We start from the raw sequence: 8,792 nt of genomic DNA, 5'->3' as shown, positions 1-8,792 counted from the left end.
CTCTCATACTTTGGACATATTGTCAAGAGGGACCATTTGATGGAGAAGGACATCATGTTTGGTAAGGTGGAGGGTCAGAAAAAGAGGAAGACCCCCAGCGAGATGGATCAGTGGACTCAAGTGTGACGACAGTAGTGAGGTTGGCCCAGGATCGGGCAGTGTTTCGTTCTGCTGTGCATAAGGTCGCTATGGGTCGGTAATGACTCGATGGCAGCTAACAACAACAGAGGAGTTAAGTCGACAGCATTTAACAGCAACACCAATTGGCAAATCAGGGAACTCTGGTAGCATAGTTGTTACTAGTAGTACTGCTAACTTCAAGGTCAGCAGTTCAAAACTACCAGCTGTTCTGCAGGAGAAAGATGAGGCTTTCTACTCCTGTAAAGATTTGCTGCCTCGGAAACCTTATGCAGAATTTCTGTAAGTCGGAACCGACTCTACAGCACAGAATCACCAATGGGCATATCAAATCTACAATGAGCATCTTGTCATGTGTGTGTTTTTAGCTACCTGAATGGCTTCTTTGGTAAAATCTTTTGCCCAATTTTGATTGGATTGTTTGTCTTTATGTTGTTGAGTTGTTGAAGTTTTCTATATATTTTAGAGATCAGACCCTGCCAGATAAGTCTTTGTTAAAGATAGTTTCCCAGTCTGTAGGCTCTCTTTTAACTCTATTGGTAAAGTCTTATTATTATATTTATTTTGGCAAGAGCTATGACCTCTCTGAAGTGACAGTGTTTATTGAGAATGGTTCTTTACAAACAAAATATATTTTTGTGTTTGGTGAAGTCTTTTGATGGGCATAAATGTTTAATCTTTAGGAGGTGTGAGTTACCTAATTTATTTTCTGTTTTTTATACATGTCTTAGCTTTGTTTGATAGGCTATTTATGCTGACGATTAGATCTGTTAGTTTATACTTTATGCTGTCTTTCAGGGACTTTGTTGATTTATGTAAACATACAGGTCTTTTATAGTTTGCCTTGCATAAGTCTTTTATATCACTATATAAGTTAGGCTTATTCTTAGGCATTTAATCCTATTGGAGGCGGTTGTAAATGTTATTGATTTCTTTTTCTTCCTTATTAATGTAGAGGAACTCAACTGATTTTTTTTGTGTGTTTGTGTCTATCTTGTACCCTTGATATTTTGTTGAATTCTTCTATTAGTTTCAGGATCTTTCATGTGGAGTTAACTTGGATTTTTTTTTGTGTGTGTGTAGGATCACATCACCTACAAATATGGTTAGTTTTACTTCTTCTGTTATAATTTGGGTACTTCTTATTTACCTTTTTTTTTTTTTTTTGCCTTGTTGCTTTAGCTAGGGCTCAAAGTACAGTATTGAATGTTGTTTGTTTTCAAGGTGCAGCTGGTGAACTTGAACTGCCGACTTTGCAGTTGAGGGGCATTCTTGCCTCATTCTCCTTCTTAAGGTTAATGCTTTCAGTCTTTCTCTGTTGAGAATAATGCTGGCTGTTTGAATTGCATATACAAGGAAGCTTCAGAAAATTCGTGGGATAATGGAATTTTTCTTGGAACTTTTTAAAGTCCCTTCGTATGCCGTTAATTATGTTGTGGAATTCCCCATCTGTTCCTATTTTGCTGAGAGTTTTTTTAGGAAAGAATATTGGGTTTTATCAGATTTTTTTTCTGCCTCTATTGAGATGATCATATGATTTTGCTTTAGTTATGTGTTGAATTATGTTAATTGATTTTCTAATGTTGAATCATCTTTACTTCCTTGGTGTAAATCTTAGTTGATCATGATGTATTATTTTTTGATATGCTGTTGAATTCTGTTGGCTGGAGTATTATTGAGAATTTTTGAGTCTGTATTCATGAGGATCGTTGCTCTGTAATTTTCTTTTTTTTAATGGTCTCTTGGCCTGACTCTGCTTTCTTGGTTGTTTTGGCTTCATAGAATGAATTAGGAAGTATTCCTTCCTTTTCTGTGTTCTGCAATAGTTTAAGTAGAATTGGTGTCAACTCTTCTCTGACCTGTTGTTGTTGTTAAGTGCTGTCAAGTCAGTTCTGACCCATAGCCACCCTGTATGGGGTTTCCGAGGAGTGACTGGTGAGCTTGAACCACTGACCTTGCTGTTCAAACGGCTTTGCAATCTAATGCATTAACCCACAGTGCCATACCAGATAGTATTCTCCATTAAAGCCATCTGGGCTAGGGCCTTTTAAAAATTATTTTTATTATGGAGAGTTTTTAAGGAATAATCTCTTCAATTTCTTTTTTGTTGTTGTTGTGTTGTTTTACACAAGTTGGAATTGAGTCAATTCCAACTTATAGTGACCCTGTATAGGGTTTCTGAGGAGCTGCTGATGGACTTGAACTGTTGATCATATGGTTCAAAGTCCAGTGCTTATCCTACAGCAGGTCTGTTCAAATTCTAACTCTAGTTGTGTTAATTAAGTAGGCAATGTGGTTCTAGAAATTTGTGTTTCTTCTAGGTTTTCAAACAGAGTTTCACAATGTGTTAAGCTCCTTTTTATCTCAGTTGGTTCTGTAGTAATGTCACCTGTCTCATTGCTTTATTTTGTCTTTTTGCATCTTATTTTTTTCCATTGTCAATGTGGCCAGTGGTTTGCTAATTTTATTGGTCCTCTCAAAGAACCAACTTCTGTCTTATTCATTGTTGTTGTTGTTAAGTACTGTGGAGTCGGTTCCGACTCATAGTGACCCTGCACAGGGTTTCCGAGGCTGTAAATCTTTATGGGAGCAGAATGCCTCATCTTTCTCCTGCGGAACAGCTGGTAGTTTTGAACTGCCGATCTTGAGGTTAGAAGCCCGATTCGTAAACACTACGTTACCAGAGCTCCTTGTTCATAATGCTATTAAATTGTTTTTCTGTTTCCTAGTTCACTTATTTCTGCTGTAATTTTCATAATTTCTGTTCTTTTGATGAACTGTGGTCTTTCACTGCTCATTTTCTATTTGTCTGAATTGTAGATATAACTATTGATTTTGACCCTTTAATATGTGCACTTATTGCTGTGAATTCTCACCTGTGTATCACTTTTGCTTTGTCCCAAAGGTTTGGTCATGTTGTGTTTTATTCTCATTTAATTCTAGGAATTTATTTTATTTTCATTTTGTACTGTTACCTAATAGTTTTAAAGTCTTATATACGGTTTCCGTGTACTTAAAACTTCTCCCTTGTTCTTTATGTTATTGATTTCAAGTTTTGTAGTGTTATGACTAGAAAGCATGTATTCCTGCATTAGACTGATGCTGTTGAATTTATTGAGGCTTGCTTTGTGGCCTAAAATATGATCTATTCTGGAGAATGATCCATGTGCAGTGGAGCAGAATGTATATTGTGCTACTGTTGGGTGTAGTGTCTGTGAAGTCAAGTTGGTTGATTGTGTTATTTAGATCTATATATTTGGGTAGGGGAGCATGGTGGCTTCATAAGATAAGCACTGAACTTTGAACCACAAGGCTGGCAGTACGAGCCCACCAGCCGCTTGAAAGATGAGGCTTTCTGTTCTGCAAAGATATAAAGCCCCGGAAACTTCATACAGTGTTGCTATGAGTCAGGGACTCAGTGGCTCTTAACAGTAGCATATTTGTTGATTTTTTTTTTTTTTTTTTTGTCCATCATTGAAAGTGGCGTGGTAATATTTTTTTACTATTATCATAAATCTATTTACTCTTTTCAGTTCTAAGTATTTTGGAGCTCTGTCATTGGATGAGTAAATATTTATTGTATATAGACTTTTCTCTTGGTTGATTGACCCTTTAATCATTTTATAATGTCTTTGCCTCCTATAATAGATTTTGACTTAAAGTCTGGTATGTCAGAGATTATTATTGCCACTGCTGCTGTCTTTTGATTACTGTTTGCTTGACACACATATTTATTCATCCTTTGATATTTTTTATCTGTTTATACCTTGATATTTAAGATGTGTCTCTTCTGGGCAGTGTATTGATGCTTTTATTTATTCGTCTGTTCTGCAAATGTTTGTCTCTAGACTTGAGCATTTAAATCATTAATAGTCAATGTGGTTGTTGATATAATATTGATAGGATTATAATTATGAATTTACTGCCATTTTGTTTGATTTTTGTGTGCAGTGCTCATGCTTTGTTAAGCTTAATCTCTGTGCTGAGTTACTTTTGTTTATGAATTTTTTCATTTCCTTCATTATTGATTTTATTTGTATTGTTGTTAAGTACCATCGAGTCAGTTCTGACTCATAGTGACCTTGTGTAGGGTTTCCAAGGAGCGGCTGGTGACTTGGAACTGCTGGCCTTGTGGTCCAGTACTTATCCTACAGCACCACATCAAGACTCCTTTTGGTGAGTAAGTTTATTAATTTTCTTGGTGGTTATCTTAAAATTTACCTTTCTCTTCCTAAATTTATAACTGTCTATTATATCAAGGTATTCTCTTGATTTCTTTCTCTATGGAAGTTGTATAACCACACCACTGATTGCTGTTTTTGTTTTTAAGTTGTTGTCACTTACAGAGTGAGATCGCTGGTCCCTTGATTTTGGTTTTGCAGCTTTATTTTGCTTTTGTGATTTCTTTATCTGGATTGGTTTATGGGTGATGCTGCTATGTATTTCCATCTTAGGTTGTTGCTGATGTTGGTTCTCTGTCTGAAGGATTCCCTTTAATATTGTAAGTTTGATCTGGTTTTTACAAAGTCCCTTAATTTATATTTATCTGGGAATGTTCTCATTTTGTCATTTGTACCAAGTACTATTATAAATTCAGACCCAACTTACAGTTAGTTAAAATACTTTGCTTATGCCCTATAGAAATTTTAAAGCCAGGTAAATTATTTTAATACAATTACATGTATCAAAGTTGATTCACAGACTGTTTTTTTCATAATGTATAGAACATACAGAGTAGAGCTGCTCTCCTTCAAGAGAGACTATGTTCTAGGAAACTACATCTCACCCATACTCGGTTTGTAAATGGACAAGGTAAGTATTCATCAGGAACATTTTCTTGAGAATTTGTCCTTTTCTTTAAAAACCTGTTGCTGTAAGCAGAAAGAACTAAAGAAAAAAATCAAGCCTCTACTTGCAATATTGAAGATTCTAGCGACAAAATATTTAATGATGCAGAAAACATCAAAAGAAGATGTAAGGTCTACACAAAGTCACTGTACCAGAAAAAATTGATCAATTTCTACCCATTTCAAGAGAAGGTATATGATCAAGAATCGATGGTACTGAAGGAAGAAGTCCAAGCAGCACTGAAGGCATTGGCTAATATCAAGGCTCCAGGAATTGACAGAATACAAATTGAAATCTTTCAGCAAGCTTATGAAGCACTGGAAACATTCATTATTCATCGTTTCCAAGAAATTCATAAGACTGATCGGAAGAGATCTGTACTGTGCCCTTTTCAAAGAATGGTGACCCAATGGAATTTAGAAATGATCAAACAATATCATTAATAACACATGCAAGTAAAATTTTGCTAAAGATAATATAAAAATGGCTGCAACAGTAAAACAAAGAACTGCTATAAATTCAAGCCAGATTCTGAATATAACATGGAACTAGGGATAAAAAAATAAATAAATAAAATTAAAACCTGTTGCTGTCGAGTCAGTTCCAACTCATAGACTCTGTATGACAGAGCAGAACTGCCCTGTAGGGTTTCCAAGGCTGTAATCTTCATGGAAGTAGATTTTTAGATCTTTCTGTTGCATAGAAAAGATTGGAACTGCCAACCTAGTGGTTTGCAAGGGAGTGCTTTAACAAGTGTGCCACCACAGTTCCTTATTTGTTTAAATAGGTACCTAGGAAAAATAAATTAAAAAAAAAATTTTTTTAAGATAACCACCAAGAAATGGGGAGTCCTGGTGTGGCACTGTGGGTTAATGAGCTGCACTGCAAAGTCAGTTTGAACTGCAAGGTCAGCAGTTCTAGCTCACCAGTTGTTCCTTGGGTACCCTATACAGGGTTGCTATGGGTCGGAACTAGCTCTGTGGTAGTTAACAACAACAACAACCAAGAAATGGGTGACTTGGTCCAGGATTATGCACTAGTTTGCTGACTGAAAGGTTAGAGGTTCAAGTCCACCCAGAGGCACCTTGGAAGAAAAGCCTGGTGATCTATTTAAAAAGTTAGCCATACGGTTTTCACTAGTCTTTCTTCTGAGGCACCTCTGGGTAGATTTGAGCTACCAACCTTTTGGTTAGAAGCCAGCACTTAACCATTTGCACATAAAGTTGATGCTATCCCTGGACTTTAAAATTATATGAGCCAATAAATTCCTTTTTCAGCTTTGCATGAATAAAATTTTTTGATATGAAAACAAGAGCACTGTCTAATACAGTGACTGCTCTTGGTGAAACTAATTTGATTACAAAGAGGCTCAAGATATTCCCTGCCCTGAAAGAACTCCAGGGACCTAGAAGGGGAATAAACAGGTATAAAGATTATTTTGATAGTCTAATAGTAGCAATTTTTATATGTAAAGTAAGGGAAACCAAAAATATAGATACTGTATCCTATAAATATTTAAAATCTAGCAATCTGTTGGTGTGGCTGTGATAATAATCCATGAGGGAATGGAAACCTGAATAACAGAGACAATACTGGAAAATGAAGATAATGTACAACTGCCAGTTGAATTCATTTTGACAAAAGCACAGGATGAGTTAAAGATAACTAAGCAGTTAAATCTGCAAGACTAGAAAACTGTAATGCTGCTTTTAATAATAGTAGACAACCTTTATTGAGCTCTTAGCATATTCTGGGTGATGTGCTAAACTGTGTATATAAAACATGTACAAGCAACAAGCATGTGAATTATAAATACTATTTTTCTTCTCCATTTTACAGGTGAGAAAGTTGAGACACAAGAGAATAACTAATTTGATCAAGGTCACATGGCTGATTTAGAGACATCTGATCCTAAAACTCTTGTGTTTGATCACTAAGCTATACTAACATTGAAATTTGGCTCATATAATCTCTTTGGTTTGTATGATACATTTAACAAACAGATCGTGTACTTAATCATGTGTCGCAAATAGAAACGTAATTCTGAAGCTGTAGAGTGAAGATCGGATTGCAGTACAAATTTGAGAGTCATGTTTTTGTTAAGGAGGGCCATTGAGTTGGTTCCAATTTATAGTAATCCTGTATGGGGTTTCCAAGGAGAAGATGGTGGTCTTGAACCTCCGACTTTTCAGTTAGTAGTACAGTAGTACAAGGGGCTCTGGTAGTGTAGTGATTACGAATCGGGCTGCTAACCTGAAGGTTGGCAGTTCGAAACTACCAGCGGTTCCACCAGAAAAAGATCAGGTGTTCTGCTCCTATAAAGATTTGCAGTCTCAGAAACCCTGTGCAGGGTCACTATGAGTCGGAGCCAACTCCACGGTACTTAACAACAACAGCAGTACAGTGCATATCCTACAGTGCCACACCAGGACTCCTAAGAGAATCATGTTGTTGTTAGATATTGTCGAGTTAGTACTGACTCATAGCACAACAGAAGAAAATGATGATTGGTTCTGTGCCAACCTCACAGTCGTTGTTACACTTGAACCCATTGCTGCTACCACTGTGCCTGTCTATCTTGTTGGGGATCTTCCTTTTTCGCTGACCTTCCACTTTGCCAAGTATCATGTCCTTCTTGAGGGACTGGTTCCTTTTGATAATATGTCCAGAGTATGAGAGATGAAGTCTGGCCATCCTGGTTTCTAAGCGTTCTGGCTGTACTTCCATTCTGGCTGGTTTCTTCTTTTGGCAGTCTATGGTACTTTTAATATTCTCCACCAACACTATTATTCAAATACATCAATTCTTTTAGAATTGTAGAAGAGTTGATAACGGTTTTCTTTATTCATTGTCTAACTTTCACATACATTTGAGGTTATTCAAAGCACCATGGCTTGGTTCAGGTCTCAAACTGACATCTTTGCTCTTGAACACGTTAAAGAAGTCTTGTATAGCAAACTTTCCTAATGCATTATGTCATTTATTTCTTGACTGTTGCTTCCATGAGTTTTGATGGTTGATCTGAGCAAAATGAAGTAAGTCTTTGACAACTTCAATCTTTCTTCCATTTAACTTGATGTTACTGATTAACCCAGTGGTGAGGACTTTTGTTTTCTTTGCATTGAAGTGCTACCTGTATTAAAGGCTCTGGTCTTTGATCTTCATCTAAGTATTTGAAGTCTTTTAGGAAGCAAAGTTGTATCATCTGCATATCGCAGATTATTAATGAGCCTTCCTCCAACCCTGATGCCAAGTTTTTCTTCATATAACCCAGCTTGAATAAGTTTGGTAAAGAATACAGTAAGTTTGGTAAAGAATACAACCCCAGGTGCATACCCTTCCTAATTTTAAACCATTCAGTGTTCCCTTGTTCTGTTCAAACAACTGCCTCATATTTATTTATTTTTAGTTCTTGGTTTGTAGTTTTTATAATTTATCTTATTTGTAGTAGTTGTTAAGAATATACACAGCAAAACATACACCAGTTGAACAGTTTCTACACATACATTCAGTGACAGTTGTGCAACCTTCCTTTTTTGAGTTGCTTATCCTCCATTAACATAAACTCACTTGCCCTTGTGTTTCTTATTTAACCTTTTTAAAAAAATGCTTTTTATTGTGAATTGAGTAATAGTTTACATGGGAGAATATTGGTTTTGCATGCAGTCAATCGTATTTTGTTTCAATGCAATGATTACAATCCCTTCCATCCACCATCGATTAATAGTATTTGCCTCTATCTCCTCACACCCCACTCTTTTTGATGTACACAAAAAACACGCAGGGATATATATAATTGTTTAAAC

The 8,792-nt window shown here is 36.2% G+C and overlaps 1 protein-coding gene across 1 annotated transcript in view; it reads left to right on the top strand.

The window, feature by feature from the left end:
* The window catches only part of LRCH3 (leucine-rich repeats and calponin homology (CH) domain containing 3), a 140,647-nt gene that overhangs the window by 8,401 nt on the left and 123,454 nt on the right, over positions 1-8,792 (top strand). The window lies entirely within an intron of this gene.

The sequence above is a fragment of the Chrysochloris asiatica genome, unplaced genomic scaffold, assembly GCF_000296735.1.
Source record: "Chrysochloris asiatica unplaced genomic scaffold, ChrAsi1.0 scaffold00130, whole genome shotgun sequence".
In the NCBI taxonomy this organism is placed as follows: domain Eukaryota; kingdom Metazoa; phylum Chordata; class Mammalia; order Afrosoricida; family Chrysochloridae; genus Chrysochloris; species Chrysochloris asiatica.
The sequence above is the reverse complement of the archived record's forward strand: the minus strand, read 5'-3'. Positions and strand labels throughout refer to the sequence as shown.